General features: G+C 44.1%; 1 protein-coding gene across 3 annotated transcripts in view; it reads left to right on the top strand.

Moving 5' to 3' along the window:
* Positions 1-19,511, top strand: part of SLC4A4 (solute carrier family 4 member 4) — a 312,036-nt gene that overhangs the window by 113,354 nt on the left and 179,171 nt on the right. The window lies entirely within an intron of this gene.

Below are 19,511 nucleotides of genomic sequence, written 5' to 3'. Positions count from 1 at the left end.
ATTATATTCCAGAGTTTACTAAAATTTGAATATCGGAGAAGGTCTCTTCTGCATCAGTGTTACAGGGCCTTGGTCACTTGTGGCTGTGTAGTTTGTCACGGATGGCCCCGCAAGCGGCCGTGAGCTCGCGAGCGCCCCCTTGCCGTGCCAATTAGGGTGGTCTGACACCCTCTACTCGCCCGCCACGTCTTTGCTGTTGAGGTTCAGAATGGGAGGCTGCCTACTCATACCTAACGGCACCTTGATGGTATCACCTCCGCTCCAAAGTGGGGGGTACTCTCGCCCCAGCCTTATGGGCAAATGCGTGCCTCCAAAACCTCCCCTTTAGCACGCCCCAAGCCTCACAGCTGTGCTGGGGAACGTTGTCTGGTCCCCTGCCCCTTGGGTGCTCTCCCTCTGGCGCCCTGGGCTCGTCGCCCGCCTGGCGCCCCTGGGCCGGGCTCTCACCCACCGGCCTATCCCTGACGCCCTTGGGTCCCTCTAGCTCCTCTCACCCCTCTCGGGGTCTCCGCCGCACCCTCTGCGCTTGCGGATTTCCCGCGTTTGGGGCTCAGGTGGCCATAGCCGTGCCTGGCCCCCTTGACCCTTTCCGGGGTCTTTTGCCCCACTGGGCAAAGTGCCGCCCTTACGGGCCGGGGTCCAACCCCGTGCTCCGTGCCACTCCGGCACAAACAGTTGTGCCCCCCTGGCACTGTGCCCCTTGACCCTTTCCGGGGTCTTTTGCCCCACTGGGCAAAGTGCCGCCCTTACGGGCCGGGGTCCAACCCCGTGCTCCGTGCCACTCCGGCACAAACAGTTGTGCCCCCCTGGCACTGTGCCCCTACTGGGCACCCAGAGCCCCCAAACTGCTGGGGAGCCCCACTGAGGCCTCCTCGCTCCCCTACAGCCTCACCCGGTCCTCCGGTTAACCATAACTCAAGCCAAGCCCGAACGGCTGTAACAAAACCAACAAAGAGCCTACCCGCTCGTAAAGCCAACTCTCAGCCCCTCTCGGGCTCCCAGCCCTACCTCTTATCAGGGTGTCCTCATCCCTAGCATCATCGCAGCCGGTCAGTAGGGTAAGGCTGCAACCCCCGACTCTGGCCGCTCCGCTCCGCTCAGCTCAGCCACAGAGCTCCTGCTCCTGTGGTATCCAGAAGGGTACTGCTAGCTAGGCTTTGGCCTAGCTGTTTATAAGGGCCTGGCCCTGCCCCCTCCTGGCCACATGACCTGCCTGGTTGCCCTAGCAACCCCCATCTGTGTTGCTCCAGGGTGCTTCAGCAGCCCTACTCCTCCTGCTAGTAGCAGGCACCCTGGTGCCCTGTTACACCTCTCCCCTTCCTGGGGCATCTCCTTAGGAGCGGGGCGCGGGAGTGCCCCGCGACATAGTTAATAAATTTTTTTGGTTATACTTGGTAGTGCTTCACCTTTACTGTTTGAAAAATGCAAGTCTGCATACCTTCCTACTGATCCTGTGATGAAGCTTGATGCACAGCATTCATTAGCTTCTCTGCAAAATCTTCACCTTTAATTTCTCCTTGGTGGGCTAGCAGATTCACCAGGTCTCTTGTGGGGTTCCTACTGCTAATATTCTTGAATGAATTCTCTGTATCCATGTGTTTATCCATCTGCTTTTCAAATTCCCTTTTACCTCTAATTTTCATATTAGGCTTTACTTGCTTTGGTTTATGCTGTTTTCTATTGAGTTGGGATGGGTTTCCCTCTTTCTGAAGGATACAGAAAAAGTGTCTTAACTTCAGGACTTTGTCATTCAGTCTCCCCACCTCTTCCCTGAGTGCTGTCCTGCTTCCTGTATTATTCAAGGGAATTATTTTTGGTGACTCTCTTAGTTTCTTAAGTAGTCTTCCTGCTGATTTTGCTGAATTTTAAATATTCTCATTTGAGTAGGGACTTTAGGGATGCTTTTACTAGCTTTCTAACTTTTATGAGAATCCTCCTTCCTAAAGAAATGTACGGTGTTAATTTTGGCAATATTTTTGCCCTGAGGACACTGAATACAGTTGTGGCGTAGCCACTCACTAACCAGTGATTAACACTTAGTATAACTGCCAGTTAGTGGTGCGATTTTTTTTTTTCCTTTCCTCTTCCCTCCCCCAACTCAACAGTTATAACAATATATTTCCTTTTTCATGCACTTTAACTAACTAATGATACAGTAAAATTATCAAAAGTTTCTAATCTAGACAGTTTCTTAATGAGTATCAACTCTAGGTACTCACTTAATTTCTGCCTTTTACTAAGGAATAAAATGAAACTCACCTTTCTTCCTTTGTGCTGTAGATATGCAAGAAAATGAAATTTGGTGTATTCTGTTTCACCCAGGGCAAAGTGAGCATTTTGAATATTGTAGTGTTTTAGGCTTGTATTTCACTGGCAAACCTTTTTTAAAATTAATTTCATAGATGTCCTTCATTTATATCAGCTCCTCTTCCTTCAAGGTATTTTTTTGCATTAATGCCTTCTACATGATAGCCTGCTTGTCTACTTAATGAGTTATCTGAGATCAACCACCCATCCTTTTGATCTGCCTTATGTAAAAAGTCTCCAAAGTATATATGTTAAACCCTTATTCTCCAAATACCATCAGAAGGGGATTGCCTTTTACAAACATTTGAGCTCACAATGGCAGAAAGATATGAAAATTCAGAGAAGTAGGCATCTAGTTCTTATACCATCTAGGTGTAGCAAGACATCTGAAGGTGCCTTTGCCAGATTAAGTAAGTTCTTTGGAGGTTTGTTGCTTGACATAATAGAGGAGAGATGGAGGGAGGGCCCATGGACTAGGAATAAAGGAATGAGGCAGAGTCTTGAACTTCGCTTGCTGTTGTGTGGGGAAACCAGCAAAGAGCAAATCCTGAAGAAATGTCATTCTGCTTTAGAGAACAAGTTGAATTGTGAGGTGTTTTTTTATTACTGGAAGCCAGCTGGAAGTATTGTGCTTCTGGCAGCCCAGAGCCATGTAAAATGAAAGTTACAGTTATTAGTCTTTAAAACCACAAACGCTTGAACTAAAGTGCTTATAGTATCAATACTACTACTGAACTACTGTGGCAAACTTTTGTTTTTCTTCTTAAATGGTTTTGACACAAAGTTGAAAATATTCCCTCCGTGATAAGGTATGGTCACTGGTTACTTGAGTTGCCATATGGGGACTAACAAAATGTCCATGTTCTTGAGATAGTCAGAATGGTGAGAGCTGGAAGTGAGCAGAATGTCTGTCTGCCCGAGACTTTAAATAAGGAATAACTGTAGTTGTACCAGATGCAGTTAAATTTTGAAAAAATATAAAATGTTTAGCTAAAATGAGGAATTGTGTGGAACATAAGTTAAAATATTAAACTAAGTTTATTATTAACACATTATTGGGTCAGACGCTGCAGCCCTTGAAGTCCTTTGGAGGTTTGCCTGGGCTAGGATTGGGTAAACTCTAGGTATATGGAACTTAACCTTCAACAGCCAGAGGGGAAGTTCATCATTACACGAATCCTCACAAAGTTGAGAAATAAATAAACCTGGGATTCTTAGGCATTTTAAGTGCAGTTGGGTGTCCATATCCTATAAAGTCAGTGGGTTCAGATGCTTAACTCCTTTTATCTTCCTTTGTAGACTTAATTTAGTTAGGTTACAAAATGCGTGTGCAAATTATTATGAAATAAGATGTGGCATTCATTAAAACTGTTGGCTCCAGGTTAAGGTCCGAGTAATATTTTGGAGAAGGATCAGTTAATATCACTGCTACACCTCTCTGGGTATATGTATTTCTCTTTGTTGTGTCCCCTCCTCTGCCTCCCCATTTCTCTGTGCTGAGTACCACAGTGTTAATGCTGTATTTTATGTAAACCAAGAAAGATAGCCACATGCATGATACTGAGCCACACCCAACATTGAGTATTGCTCCTTCTGGGTAATATTGCCTTCATCATGGAAAAGAAGGTTACATTCAGTAGGCTGAAGAAATATTTGCTGCCTATAGAATTAGTCCTGAAAATAAGATTTGCCTGCTGGTGGAATTCCCCTTTTGTCATTTTTCTGTGTTTCTATGGATTGGTATCCGACATGAATGTTCGGACCTGGCACTATCGTTTACACCCAAGCAAAGTGGAGGCCAGATGAAACCAACTCCAAAATTTTCAACTTAGCCTTGAGAATAACCTTTGACACTCATTTTGCATGGAGGTCCTATATGCAAGGCAATGGCAAATCAGATTTGTTGTGCTCCCTTTCCCTCTCCTTTTCCACCCTTTGCAGTGAATTTGGGTTTTGTTGAGTTCCTACCAAGTTCTGGTGGGTGAGATATGTAAGAAGGTGTCTCTTTGCTGGGCCTTCCCCCCCTCATCAGATCACTTTCTGAAGTTTCCGATCACACATTAAAATGCTGTAACAAAGTTAGATTTATAATAGTTGTTATAAATAATAATTAAACTACCCATGCAGTGTTTGAAGCTGATGAGTTTTTGGGCAACATTTGAAAGAGAGGGGATGGAGGGTGTTGAGGGAATTGGTGGGGTTATTGCGGGGCCCTTGGCATGGCTTTATGAGGACTCATGGTTTTCTGGCCAGGTGCCGGATGACTGGAGGAGGGCCAGTGTGGTACCCATCTTCAAAAAAGGGAAGATGAAGGAGCTGGGCAACTATAGGCCCATTAGTCTTTCTTTGATCCCAGGGAAGCTCTTTGAGAAGATTATCAAGGAGCACATCCATGAAGGACAAGCAGGGGGGATGATGCTCAGGGGCAACCAGCATGGGTTTATTAGGGGCAGGTCATGTCAGACCAACCTGATTGCCTTCTATGATCAGGTCACAAAATCACTGGACGCAGGTGTCACGGTGAACATAGTCTTTCTGGACTTCAGGAAGGCCTTTGACACTGTCTCCCACCCCATTCTCATTAAAAAGCTAGGCAACTGTGGCACTGATGCCTACATAGTCAGATGGCTAGCAAATTGGCTGAGGGGTCATACTCAGAGGGTGGTGGTGGATGGGTCATATTTGACCTGGGGAGAAGTGGGCAGTGGGGTCCCCCAGGGCTCGGTCTTTGGGCCCTCACTGCTCAATTTCTTTATTAGCAACTTGGACAAGGGGGTGAAAAGCACCCTGTTTAAATTTGTGGAGGACACCAAGATTTGGGGTGAGGTGGGCATGCTAGAAGGGAGGGACAGGATATATCTGGACCTGGACAGGTTACAGGGGTGGGCAGATGAGAAGAGGATGGGATTCAGTACTGGCAAGTGCAGGGTGCTGCACTTGGGGAGTAAGAACCAGCAGCATACCTATATGCTGGGGAACTCCCTTCTCAAAAGCACAGTGGGAGAAGGAGATCTTGAGTTATTATCAACTCCAAGATGAACATGGGCCAAAAATGTGAGAACATGGTCAGTAAGGCTAACCACACCTTGTCATGCATCCACAGATGCATCACAAGCAGGGCCAAGCAGGTGATCCTCTCCCTCTATGTGACGTTGGTCAGGCCGCAGCTGGAGTATGGCATCCAGTTCTGGGCGCCACACTTCAGGCGGGATGTGGACAGCATTGAGAGGGTCCAGAGGAGGCCACTCTCATGATCTGGGGACAGCAGGGCAGACCCTACGAGAACAGGCTACTGGAACTGAACCTGTTCAGCCTCCACAAGAGAAGCCTGAGAGGGGACCTGGTGGTCATCTATAAACTTACTGGGGGGACCAGCGGGGAATGGGAGAGACCTTGGTCCCCCGAGTGCCTCCTGGAGTAACAAGGAATAATGGCCATAAGTTGACTAAGAGTAGGTTCAGGCTGGACATTAGAAGGCACTATTTCACGGTCAGGGCGGCTAGGATCTGGTACCAGCTTGCAAGGGAAGTAGTGCTGGATGCTACCTTGGGGGTCTTTAAGAGGAGGCTTGATGATTACCTAGCTGAGGTCATTTGAGCCCAGTTTTCTCTCCTGCCCAGGGCAGGGGGTCGAACTAGATCTGCAAGGTCCCTTCCAACCTATATCTATGAATCTGTGAGGTAAAGGATCAAAACCTAAGGAGCTGAGTGTTGGAGAGATTTGGTATTCCTTGAAACTCAAGGAATACCATGTGGTTTTACAGTAGGGTTACCATACATCTGTGATTTTCCCTCTTTTTGAGCTGTCTGATTTCCATCTGGGTGTTTTTTTAAAATTTGACCAAAGGTCCAGGATTTTGCTTTGCTCCCTCATGGGAGGGGGGTGAGGGTGATAGGAGGCAGCAGGAAGCACAGACATACCTGCCTGCAGCTGTGGAGGTATGTGCAGACCCATGTGGTGCTCCCTGCTGCCTCCGATTGCTCTCTCCCTGCTCCCATCCCCGGAGCAAAGCAAAATCCCAAATATCTGGTCAGGGTGGAGGGCAGGGGCTGGGGCTGTGATAGGCCAGGCAGTGGGGTGGGGGGCTTGCCCACACCTCCAGCAGGGGAAAGGGACTGGGGGGGTGCCCTCTGAGGGCAACGGGGAACTCTGTGGCCGGTGCCAGGAGACCCTGTGGGGGGGGGGGAGGGAGAAGAGGAAAAAAGGGGGTGGGGGTCCTTGGCCATGCTGCCTGCCAGTGAGCTGCAGCCCCATCCCAGGGTGTGGGGTGCCACAAGCCTCCCTTCCTCTTCCCTGCAGCCCATGATGGGTCCAGACACACTCATTTGCCACCTACATGAATTGGAGCCACCGCGCACCACCCCGGTCAGGACGAGGACAGCTTGAGGTCCTTGCGGGCAGGGCTGAGGGGGCAGGGGGCTGCGGGTTGGGAGTGAGGGGCATGGGGGGGGTGACTGTGGGTTGGGAGTGCAGGGCACTGGCAGCACCAGGGGACTCTGGGTCAGGAGTGAGGGGCACCAGCAGGGATGGCTTGGGGCTGTTGGTGAGAGTGAGAGGCACCATCATGGCCCAGGGGGGCAGGGTACTGTGGTTTGGGAGTTAGGGGCACTGGCAGGGCTGGTGTTAGTGGGTCGGGAGTGAGGGGCAGCAGCAGGGCTGCGGGGGGGGGGGTGGAGGGGTAGCTGTGGCTTAGCAGTGAGCAGCAACAAATTGGGCACTGCCCCCCCATCATATTTCCACCTTCCCCTCCCCCCTCATGACAGGTGTCCTTTTTTTTGACTTGGAAATACGGTAAGCCTATTAACAGGGGCTTGGTTTCAGCAAGAGGAGCTGCTTAAAATCAGGAAATGAAGGCTGGAGTCACATTTTAAAGTTGCAGAGAGAAAACAGAGTTCTCCATGCACTTACAGTTGGGTAAACAGTAGATAAAGAAGCCTTCATAACTGCAGACTTGGTCTGAAGTAATGTGAAGACCTGATTGAACAAGACAGTGATGAGACTGTGTTTACAGAGGGATTCTAAGGGCAGTTTAAATGTATAAAACTGCTTATCCCAGCCTGAGGGCTGGAGCTAAGAGGAGATGAACCATTTTTCGTTATCTGAGGATAAAAGTTTAAAATCAGAGTGGAAAAGCCTGAAGTTATTTCAGCCTTTGAAAAAGTCCCTGTGCTCTGATTCTTGCCTTAAATCGATGGGAAAGAGGGAACAAGAAAACAACTCACGAACATGTTGCCCTTAACAATTGGTTAATGACAGGTTGTAGCCTCTGAGAGGAAATGGTCTTATGGAAGGGGTTAGGTTTTTCAATAATCTCTTTGTTGGAGGTCAGCTGGACTGTGCTGTAGTGCCCCCTCCTTGTCCAGCAATCTAATTCTTCTGTTCTGGTAGCCCTGCTCCTACTGAGCAGTGTCATTGGGACTACTTGAGGATTATAATGCTAATTAATATGAACAAGGGCACTAGCATTCGGGGCTAAAGGTCCCAAAGTAAAGGTGCTTGTATTGGTAGGTAAACTGTAAAATGTCCACATCCCAACCTTTTCTTTATGAGTCAAAAGTGAATGATTCATGATGCACTTTTGAGCACAGTTGCACAGGTTGGCCATCTTACCACTACGTTGTTCCATAGGAAATACCAACTCCAAAGCTTCTTAAAGTTGCAGCCTATCTCTTTCAGCAAAATAGATAAACTAACCTAAAGATTTCAACATCTTCAGTGATTTTTTTTCAGTGTATGTGACTAACATAGGGAAAAGTATGTCAGTCATTCAAGAATTTATATCCTTTGCTTTGTAACCACATATGCGACCCACAGTGCTGAAGTATATGTCAGTGACTACACTTTATTATCTCCAACAAGAGTAGTGTCACAAGCAAAGGAAAGTTATTCTAACCTCTCAGAAAACATAAACTTATGATATAAAATTAAAAGTGATAGGGAACAGAGATATTTCTTAGTTTTCTTGCTATTTGAAGACTGGGCATTGGAGATTAGCATTTTGGTACAATGCATGTAACCTTACACTTTTTATTAAGAGAGAGAAGCACCTGGTCCTCCTGCATCTTTGAAATCAGGAGGAGTTTTGCCTTTGGCTTTAGTGGGCAGGGGATGAAGCCTTTCTTACATTGAAGTATTTGCCCCAGTTTAGCTGAATGATTATGCATCTGCAGGAAGCTTTTAATAATGCATTGTTGCATGAAGTCTATTTGCAGTTGCCCTATGCACATGATGTGTTATGAGGGTATTTACATTGTCTGCTGCCTGAACACAGTAGAGAGAGGTTTCCTAATGTTGCTGATTGGGATCTCCATCAGGTGCAATGAAGGGGAAGATGTTGCTGTGAAGATGGCCAGACCCTCAGAACCATTGCTTTCTGGAATTTGTTATGTTGTTCCTCCTACAGGAAGTGACTGCCACATTTAAAGTCACCTAATGGTTTTCTAATGAAAAACCTGTATCCAGTCACTTACAGCATTGCAAAACTTGGACAGTTTGAATTGAAATTTTCTATTTGGGCCATCTGCCTGCAGGTTGTTGGGGGGTTTTTTGGAAAATTTTAGGAGAAAAATTCAGCTCTACAGGTGAAACAGGTTGGTTTGTCCACATTAAAAGTTCTTAAAACCATTAAAAAGTTTTAGCAGCAACCTTCCTTCTTTGGATAAGGGACTTGACACTTGGCAGTGGGGTTGTGTGGTATATCTTGAGGGACAGGCTCACTTGCTGCTGTAACAGAAATCAGTGGGAGATGTGCTCTATAAAAATCAGGCTGTGTAAAATGTCAAGTAGTATTGCAAATTCAGATCTGATTCATCTCATAGGGGGTACCCCAAAGTAGTACAAAGATTTCAAATTAATCTCTCTATGCCTCTGTTTCCTGCAGGATTAATGTTGGGTTACCCTAGTCATCCTACATAGGTACTTCCCTGACTTGGATTTACTACTGTCATATTCAGCCTCTATTTACAGCTGGTGTTACTCTATATTCAGTTTTATCATTTTTATTGTTTGTACCATGTTTTTGGATATGAATATGATTTTGTATTTTTATAATGCGACTTAAATGGGAAGTGAGTTGATTTGCTAAATCAAGCATCAGGAGATTCTCCCACTAGGGAATAACTATTCATACATTCAAAATGAATCCAATTTCTAGAGAATATACCTAGAATTGGTATGCATATTGGTCAGCCAGGAAAGTGTTGAAATAGTGTTAAGAGTACAGCCATTAGCTCATGCTGAGGGGATATCTTTGCCCACTAAAATATGTAATGGGTACAGAAAAATCTAATTAGGGGGTTAGAATAATTCTGATGTCTTATTTGAACACAATATGTAAGTCAGCAGAAACACCTTACCTGACAGACAGATGCATAATTCGAGGGAAGGAAATCATCTGCAATAATGCAAGTAGTTTATATAAAATATAAAGTATTTTATATAAAAATGAAGAGATCCCTTTGGAAAGAAGAGGTTGTCTAGGGACCCTTGACCTTGGAGAATTTATGAAGTTGGGCTAACCAGATGAGGTGGCAGGTTTGCTGGTGTAGGACAACATTTTGAATGAAGCTCCTGCATCCAGCGGTTATCTCAAAAGCTGTTTCTGGATAGAGTGGTAGAAATTATTTTCTGTGTAATTCTTTTGTAATCTGTCTTCCAAATCTAATAGTTACTTTTTCTTGTATGACCTAACTTCCTTGTATAATAAATACTGCTGCTGTTGCATATATCAAACTGATTTCTGTGGTAAAAGTGATTTTTCAGAGCAATGGGCAATTGCAGGTATTCTGCCTTCTGTGGAGTGAAGGATCTGTAATGTTTTGCAAAGCTAAGGGGAATATTGCATTAGTTGGCAGATTTCCTCTAGTAGAGCTGCAAAGTTTGGTAAGCAGATGGAGAATTTGCTAGGTTGTGGAGTTACTACTCCAAGGGCAAAATCTAGCCTGTTCCCCACAGGCATGCAACAGAATAGTAGAGATAAGTTTGGGGCTCTGAGTTCACCCCAATGTCACCAGTATGGTTTGTCACAGATATAACAGTACAATATCACTTTAGAGAGGTGTTGTGAAGGTAGATTGATATTTGTGAGATATTGTAGTGATGACAGCCATGCAAAAGCATAGGGTTTGGATGGTGGGCAGTAAATGGGGGATGAGGCCACTTCTAACAAGGAGGATAAAATAAATTGTTGAATAAATGCTTGTTTACTAAGCAGCATAAACTCTATCCACTGAATAAGATAGGAGTTCAGTGGGGGAAAAACAGTATGTGATTCTGTAATTAGTTCATCTCATACTGCATGTGGGCCATGTCTCGTTCCACTAAACGAGTTGCTTTTACAGCAGTGGTTCTCAACCTTTTTTGTACCAGGGCTCATCTGTAAAACACCGATGGCCAGTCCTGACTCTGTCCCTCACTGCTGACCTGCTGCCCCCTGCCCCTAGGCCTTATAGGTATGGGGCCTTTTAGGTGTGGGGCAGAGGCTGGCTGTGTGGGGTATTGTGTGAGGCATAGGGGTGGTACCAAACAGCCCCTTGCAGGCTGGAACTCTGCCAGCCTGCAAGGGAAAAGTCACAGTTTCCCACGTTTTTCTCCTTTAAACGAGAACCCATTTTTAAAGTTTGTTTGAGACCCTTTCATATATTCTTGCAACTCATGGGTTGAGAAACACTGCAAAATATTCTATAATCCTGTGGTCTGCAGAAGTGGGACATGGGTTGGAACCTCTATCTCATCAAAGGACTCGCCATTCATTTAGGCACTGCCAGGCACTGCCAGGAGGTCATCATCTTAACATTGAGTTGCCATAACATCTCACCGGGATTCACACTGGTTTAGTTCTGAAAACTCGGTTGGTTCCATCAAAATATAACTGACTTTCCACGTAAGAAATGAAACTTTGTTCTTATACCACTTCTCAGGCAGATTAGATAGGTGTTGATGATCCTCAGGTGGGTTTTGCAAGACCTCTGGAAGGACCTGTCTATTTTAATTTAGTGTAGTTCCCGGTAGAGTAGAACTCTCTTCAATGTGTTGAAGAGCTCTTTCACTTGGCAGTGCTCCTGGTGAGCCAAGACTTCTAGTGTTGGTTTTGCTGCTGACTTACAGTTGGTTTGGGTAATTCAATTTGCCTCTCTGTACTTATCTCCATTTCCCAGAAAAGGAAATTTTTTGCCTGTCTATGCTGGAGGGAAAAGCCAAGTCTAATGGTTTGGTATAATGGTTGGAATGTGAGAAATGCTTTATATGAATGTCAACTATTATTACTTACTGTTACACCACTGGAGAAAACATTTATATGTGATTATTGGCTAACATATTAATGTCACATCTGTAGCCATCAGTGTCCCCATAAAAATGATTTTTGTGGTTTCCAGCATGAGGCTGTGTTTCATTTACCTCTTGAGAGAAGCCAGAAGACCTGTACACCACTAGAAAACATTTTCTGGGCTTAGTCTGGGGGCCCCTCCATTATAGAATATACTTGAGTCTTGCTGTAGGGCTTTTTCCATACCTGGGGTTTTCTTCTAAGCTATATTCTTTTCCTCAGCCTTCTACCAGCTCTTGCTGTGTTGTATAGTCAGTGTCATTTAAATTGTCACTGGCATTGTCTAGGCAGACCTCAGTGGTACATGGAAGGCAACATTCTTTTGGGTAAGATCAGCTGGTAGAAATAGCTTCTGGTCTTATTAATGACTTATGTTAATCAGCATTAACCCAAATTACTATGTCTGAGAGAGAGGAACAGTTGTAAAAGGAATGTGGTGAGGTCAAACAGAGAAGCAGAGAAATGTTTTCTATCCAAACTCTGTTGGGAGCTGTATTCCTTATACCATGTCTTCCCGTCCTGATCAGGACAAAAATTGAGAGTGGGTATGGATGGCTCAGACTGTTTTGTGCTCAGAGTTGTTCTGTTGTGTGTCTCGCATCCTAAGAGCACACTGATTATTTCCCCTCTCTTTGTTATCAGGTCAACAATGGAATTTGGGAGTAGGGGTCATAGCATTTGCAGCTGGATGCCTATGTAGACTAGCGCTAGTTATGTGGTGGGAGAAATGGGCTTGGCTTTGATGAATGCACCTGGGCTGAGCTGATTCCAGTATGTAGCAGGCTAGGGAGGGACTAGGTATGCTCATAGCGGTCTAATATCATCCTCCTTTTCCTTTCCTTCCAGCCAGAAACACAGGCAGTGAGATCACTCAAGTACAAGCTTCCACAGGCTAGATAGATTGCACCAGTTGGCTGCAAAAGACAAATCATTAGTGAAGACTAATGAAATACCTATTCAGGAAGTTTGTGTACTTTGCCAGCTAATTGGGATGGTGGCAATAATGGGTGATGCTAATTTTCCATGACTTTAGTGAAAACTCCTTTGGGCTTTTTTTGTTTGTTAATAATGGTCAGTAGCCAGAGCATCAGCTCCTTTGGTTTCTAATCATGCCGGTTATTCTTTGTGGGAACTTGCCATCATATCATTGGTTGACTCATTGTAACATGACCAGATTTTAGTGCCTGGCTCTAAAAGGTTATTCCCAATTAAATAAAGCTGTACATTTGAAGTGGGTTTGTTAAACTGCATTAAAATCTTGTGTGGGCAATCTACCTTTTGCCATAATGTTTTTTGAGGGACATCTATAGGGTAGAATAGGATTGCAGAAAAACACTTGGGTTAAAAACAGATGTAATTTTTGTTGTAGCATCAGCTGTGCCAGGATGTGTCTCAGCCCAACTGATACAGTTGATCAGCACAAACAGAAGGTGCTGTTGTCACACAGGGTTGGGGCCCTGTTGCTCCCAGGGCTTCAGTGGCCTGATCCTCTGGGACATTGACCTTTAGTGTTATGCCTTGATCTGGGGTGTGGCAGCTTGAAAGCCCTCCCTGGGATTCCTCTGCATGGGATTTCGGGGGCTTACATGTCACATTGCTGCATCCTGACCTGGGACAAACATCTACAAGTGGGAAACCCCGGGGTTCCCCCACTTGTACGTGTGTGCCCTATGTTTGGGTGAAGCGGCTTTGAAGTGTACCCCAAGAATCATCTAAAGGCCTACTTCTGGAGTGTACATCATCAGGTCTACCTACAGGCAGGAAGTCCCATGGGGTTACCCCTACTGTACTTGCAAACTGGGCAGAGTTAGGGCATAGCAGTGTGATGTGTGTGCTCCAGAAGTCCCTCTACAGGGGTGCACAAGGATCTTGAAGCCCTGGGAACACCTGCCCAAGGCAGCGGGGGTATGGAGGCAGCTCTGGACTGCCCATGCTCTCCTGTCAGAAACTAACAGATGTTAGTTGCAAAAAGGTGGCACAAACTGTTACTAGAAATTGTCGAGAGCATATATATGAGCATTTGTGGCATGACAAAAGTAATAGATGTCTGTTAGCTTGGGTTCTGTGCCACCATAAAATTTTTTACACCATCACAAAAGCAATGTCTGTTTGAAGCTTTATATGTCCAGTGCATGGAACAGGATCTGTCCTGAGGTCCTCACCTACACCACTACTTTTCATTGCAGGGGGAGGTGAAGGCAGAATGTGATCCTGCAATCAGATCTTAGTTTAATTAAAGTTCATGTGGGAACAGAATCTAGCAGATATGACTGAACATGCAAAAATGGAAGAAACAAATGGGTTGATTTAAGACTCAGTTTATGTATTCACTTGCTGGAATGGAACCACATTTTTTTCAACACAACACATTCTCCCTTATTTTACAAAGAATAGGTTTTCTCCCTAAAGAGTTGTTGGTTAATATTTTACTTATTTAGTTTTGACTGAGGTGTACTAGTGCTCCTTTTGGGACTAAAACCTAGAGATTTGTCCCTCACTCAGGGTCTGGCCTACCACTGCATTTGGGGTCAGGGAGGAGTTTTACACACGGTTAAATTGATAAAGACTGTCAGGGTTTTTGCCTTCCTCTGTAGCGGGGGCATGGCCCTCCTCCTTGGACCTCTTGAGTGTTTTTTTTTTAACAAGCCTTCCAGCACCAGGACATTTGCCACCATAGTTCCCCTGCTTTACATATGGCAGGATGGGGCACTGTATTTGGTAGTTGTGTGGCAGGGTTACCTATGAAGGGGGAAGGAAAGGAAATTAAATTCATGACTAGGGACCTACCAACATTGCAATTTTGTCAGTTTTGTGGAAAATGGAAATCCAGCATTGTCCGTTAAAGTAGGCAATGTCTGTGTAAAAAAGAAAACTTACTGAAAATAAAATGCTGGCTCCGCCTCTGGGGAGCCAGCAGCCCTCATGGCACTGTGGCCTGGCTGTGCAGCCTGCCAGGGGGAAGGGGGGCTGCTGGCACACAGGGGAGCCCAAGATGGCTGCTGCCTCTGCCCCTTGCTGCTGATTGGTGGACAGGGCTTCTTATCATGAAGGCCATACCTTCTCCACCAATCAGCATGAGGGGTGGGGCCACATTACCCGTAGCTTCACAGCCAGTTGGTGGTGAGGGACAGAGCCCCTCAGCCAATCAGAGGCATGGGGGACCCTGCCACAATCAGTCATCCTGCAGTCTCCCCACAAAATCAGCTGGCCTCCTTCTTGAGTTGGGTTGACCCCTACTAATGACACGTCTATTAAAAATGTTGTATTATATGTGGTGAAAATCTTGCAATTAACACTTTAATTCCTTGCCTGTTTAAAGGGGAAAAACATTATCCACAAGGTTAATATTTTCTCAAATAATTGCTTATGACTGTTGATGATCAGGTTGTTACATGGGGGGAGATAAGAATAGAAAAAAGGACTTTTTGAATACCAGTGACTCTTCTTCTCATTAATGCACTTGGTTCCAGCAGCTTCTAGATTTGTGGAGCTAGCCAGATTTACAGGTGAAGAACACGGACAGTGGCAGCAGTCAAAGGTTGGGCAGTAGGAGGTCTTCAGAGTTGATTTTGCAGGTTTATTGCACTCTGTTAGTCAACCTGAAACAGGACCGTCAGTGTAGGCTTAGTACATGCTGTTCACTCAGGAGATTAAGATGAAAATATGTTCTCCTTGCTAAAGGGAGCACATAAACAACACATAAACGGCCCATTAACCTACAAAATTGCACTAAAAAGCATATGGTAAAGCAAGCCATAAGAGACCTGTGACCTAGCAAATTCCTTAATTGGATTTTGGACTTTATCATCCTTGGTAACTGCAGCAAGTTTGCCATGAACAAATGCAAAAAAAAGAAAAGACAAGAAGAAAGAATGAAGTGGAGGGTCCTTGCTGATGTTTTACTGTAGCAGTTAGTGGTGGGATTTGTGTTGAGTGCTCTAATCCTTTCTGTAAGGCAGTCCAGGTGAATGTTCAGCAACAAGAATTTTGCAACTGAATGTGGAATTACCATGCAGTGAAATCAGACATAAGATGATAAAAGATGTTGTAGTTATTAGACCTTTCCTCAAAATTATTAAAAGAGAGAATATCTCTATCAACTGAAGAAAAGGTAATGTGTCATAACTGAAGATTTAAAGATAGTTCAAGACTTTAAACTTCTTAAAAGAATAATGAATGTGCCCAAGGTCTGGGAAGTGGCATTATTCTGACAGTGGTTTTTTAAATGGCCATTAATCCTTTTACCTTCTTGATTTTGTTTTAGAGATTTCAACCTTTTTTAAAAACAGTTGTTAGTGAAAGTAGTGCAGATTTGTAGTAATCAGGGACTGAAGGCCCTGGAAAAGGTGTTACAGGTAGTAGAAGACTTCTAAACTTCCTCACTAATCTGCCTTGCTCTGGAGGGTGAGAACGTAGCTCAGTTTTTGGGCTCAATCTGGAGACTTCCAACAGCAAAATGGAGGTGGCTATACACCTTGCTGCACATCTGCACCACTGCAGTGCTATAAAGCCGCATGACAGCTATAAAATAGCACTAGCTTTGCTGCTTCTTGAGCTGAATTTGAATCAGGGCTAAATCACAGAAACCTCCACTCACATCTGCAGCACTGGGTTTGTATATGTGTACAGCAGGTATCATCTTTTTGTTGTGTTTGTAGCAAAAATTGCTCTGATGTATGATTGGGGCTCCTAGGCACTGTTTCAGTACAAAGAATAAGTTGCTGTTATTGATATAATTATATAGCATTACAGTAGCACATCAAAGCCTTTGCCAAGATTAAGCCTTCATTATGTTAACACACTACAGATGTAACACAAGAGAGTCCCTGCTCTGAAGAGTTTGCAATCTAAATAAGCACGGCTAATGTAGAAACTGTTTTTATCTCCATTGTACAGATACAGAACTAAGGTAAAGAGAGAATTAAATAATTTGTCTCAGGTCACACAGCAAAACTGAAGCACACAACAGAACCAGACACTGGGCACACAACTCCAGTCGCCCAGTCCTAGTGCCTTAACCACACAATGATCTTTCTTTTCAGGACCATCTCACTCTCTCTACCTCTGTACATGTATAAAAATGTATATCGGTACTTCCATTTTGCTGCCAGTGATGCTTTGGCTACAAGGTCACGGACTCCATGGAAAGCTGAATGTTTTTTTTAAAAGAGTTCTGCTCTAGCACTGAAAAGCAGTGATGGTACCAGTATATGTGCATTTATACGTGTTGAGGCACCCTAGTTGAGAATCAGTGTAATAGAGTTGTTAGTTGAGGAGGGAAGCTATGACTGTGTTTTTCCCTAGTTCAGCCTTTTTCCCTTCTCTGCCAAGTCCCAGTTCAGGACAACACTTCAGTGCACACTTGCATCCCATTGATTACAAAACCACCTGGGAGTCAAAATGCTTGATTATAACCCTACACTCAAGTGCAGTTAGGGTGATCACCCATCCTTAATTGGGTGGGACAGTCCCGCATTGGGAACCTTAAGTTCCAATCCCAGGCTGCATAACTCCGGGACAGCGTTTGTTCCAGATTCACAGTCCTAAGTGTAGTGCTGGCTTAGGGAGCTAAAGCTGTTTTAATTATTTTTAGTAAGTGTGGTTTTAAAGATATATCAATGTACATTTTTCATGGAGGCCTTTATAATTGCAGTATCGTTTTCATGTTTAAAATTATGTGTTTCCAAAACATCTCAGAATTAGTGAGCAAACAGCATTTAGGCACGTGTCATTAGAATTTAAGTACTCCTTTTTACACTTTCCTCATTAAGTGAAAATTTAAAACTTTGAAAATTTGGCACATCTGTTGACTTCAGTGGAACTGTGAGAAATTGTATCACCAGAGCATCTACTTCTAGGTGCATAAAACTGTCATCTGGTCAAATAGATACCTCATCCACATACTGAGATGAGAATAAAGTTCTAGAGAAAAAGGGGTGAATGTATATAAGTGATTAGTTTCACTGTGTAAGGAATAGAAATGTTGGATAAGAACTAGATATTTAAGTAAACCTTCTTGTTACAAAAAGAGCTTAAACTATATACTTTCAATTGATAAAACATTTATAATCAAAAGTCAAATAGAAAGCATTCCATAAACTGAGTTAGTACTAACTGCTTTCCTTAATTTTGCCTAAGAATATAATAAGAAATAGTTATTGCCTTCCCAGGAAATAAACAGTGGGTTTTATCAAGAATGATTTGTCTAAAAACTAAGAGTTTTTATGTAGCCAGTTTGTGAGGTCACTGTATCATGTATAACAGGTAGTCAGAGCATATTATGTTACTTGTGTTCATACTCATGATGAATAAGCTGATTTAGTGAGTACCCGGTTTGATGGAAGTTGGTGTAAATGCATTGATAGTCTATAAATTATATTTGCAGTTATAGTTGGTGTCTGATTTACCTTGGGGAATGGATAACAGGTGCTGAGAAGCAGGTAAGGGTTTGAAGGTGGTGAGGAGACTGCAGAGTTAGTCTTTTATCCATCAGGTATATACTAAAATGCTGATGTTCAGGAATAGCAGAAATTATACTTCACATTCTTGAAGAAAGCAACTAAAATAAGAAATATATGATATAGGAAGAGCTTAATGCAGGGGAAAAATCAATGGTATATTCACAGGGCCAAGACTGGACCTGCATCAATTTTCTTTGTTTCAGAACTTGGCCTACAGTGTACAAATGCGTTAATGTTATTGTCAGCAAGAATTTGTACTCAGTGTGGGGATCAGACCTTGCTTTGTGGTGTTCTCTAATAATATCCAGGACAGTTACAGGTTTGCTCTAGAGCAGAGGTATTCAGTTTTCTGTCCCTGCAGGTCAGATGAATGGCATGAGGCTGGTCTGTGGGCCAGATTGTGCCCCACACTGCCTCTTCTGTGCTGGGTAAGGGCCATCCCAGGCCCTTGGGCCCTGGGCTGTCCCTGCCTGGCCTTGCATACCAGGATCAGACCTCATGCTACCCTGTGCACCTGATCCACTATGCAGGGCCATGATATTTGACCCATGGAGTTCCCCACTGGTCTGGAAATTTGGCAGAGGAGGACCAATGCTACAATTTTGTACTCTTGGGGGAGCCCTGCAGGCCAGGTTACCTGGTGCTGGGGTCTGGATCTGGCTGGTGGGCTGGGGGTTGAGCGAGCAACCCTACTCTTGAGAATGCTGCCTCCAGCCCTTTACTAGAAGCATAGGCCAAGCTGGTGAGGCAGAAAATAGCGAAAATAGGGCATTATTAAAACAAATAAACAACTCTATAGACCACATACTAGTGCATGTAGTTTTGCCAGCACCTATTCAGAGATCTTCCTAGAGCTGTTGTGTTATATGAAGTGAAAGGATATGAAGAGAATGCACAAATTTCAAGGGACCACAAAGCCCACTGGCTTAATATAGGATCCTGAATGCCTTTGTAGCTCATAGTAGATATGTAGATTCCTCCTTTGAATAGTTTTCTTAAATAATCATCTCAGACTTGGTTTTATTGCATTTTTTAGAGGAAAAAGTATTCAAAGCATGAAGTCATTGGACTCTTGTTGGTGCCTTTGAAATTATTGCCTTAAAATGTTCAGTCCATATTCCATCCCTAGAAAGAGAAAACTTAAATCCTGTTGTTTGTAAATAAGTAATATCAAAGTTCTAGTAAGTATAAAGTCATTTCAGAGTGAAAGTTGAAAACACTATTCCTGCCTCACTGCAAGTTAGAGGGATTTTCAAATAGGTGAAATATAAGTGCTATAAAACCAATTTCCTTCCCTTCCTTTTAGAACAACTGCAGTCTGGCTCCTGGTATTGTTTCAGCAGTTAACTGCATCCATGTCTCATAGCTCTTAGACTTGCAGTGCCATCGCAGTGAAGAACTGCATAGCTTGTTGTCTG

This window comes from Crocodylus siamensis, chromosome 2, assembly GCF_052110815.1.
Source record: "Crocodylus siamensis isolate JL-2025a chromosome 2, ASM5211081v1, whole genome shotgun sequence".
Taxonomy (NCBI): Eukaryota; Metazoa; Chordata; order Crocodylia; family Crocodylidae; genus Crocodylus; species Crocodylus siamensis.
The sequence above is the reverse complement of the archived record's forward strand: the minus strand, read 5'-3'. Positions and strand labels throughout refer to the sequence as shown.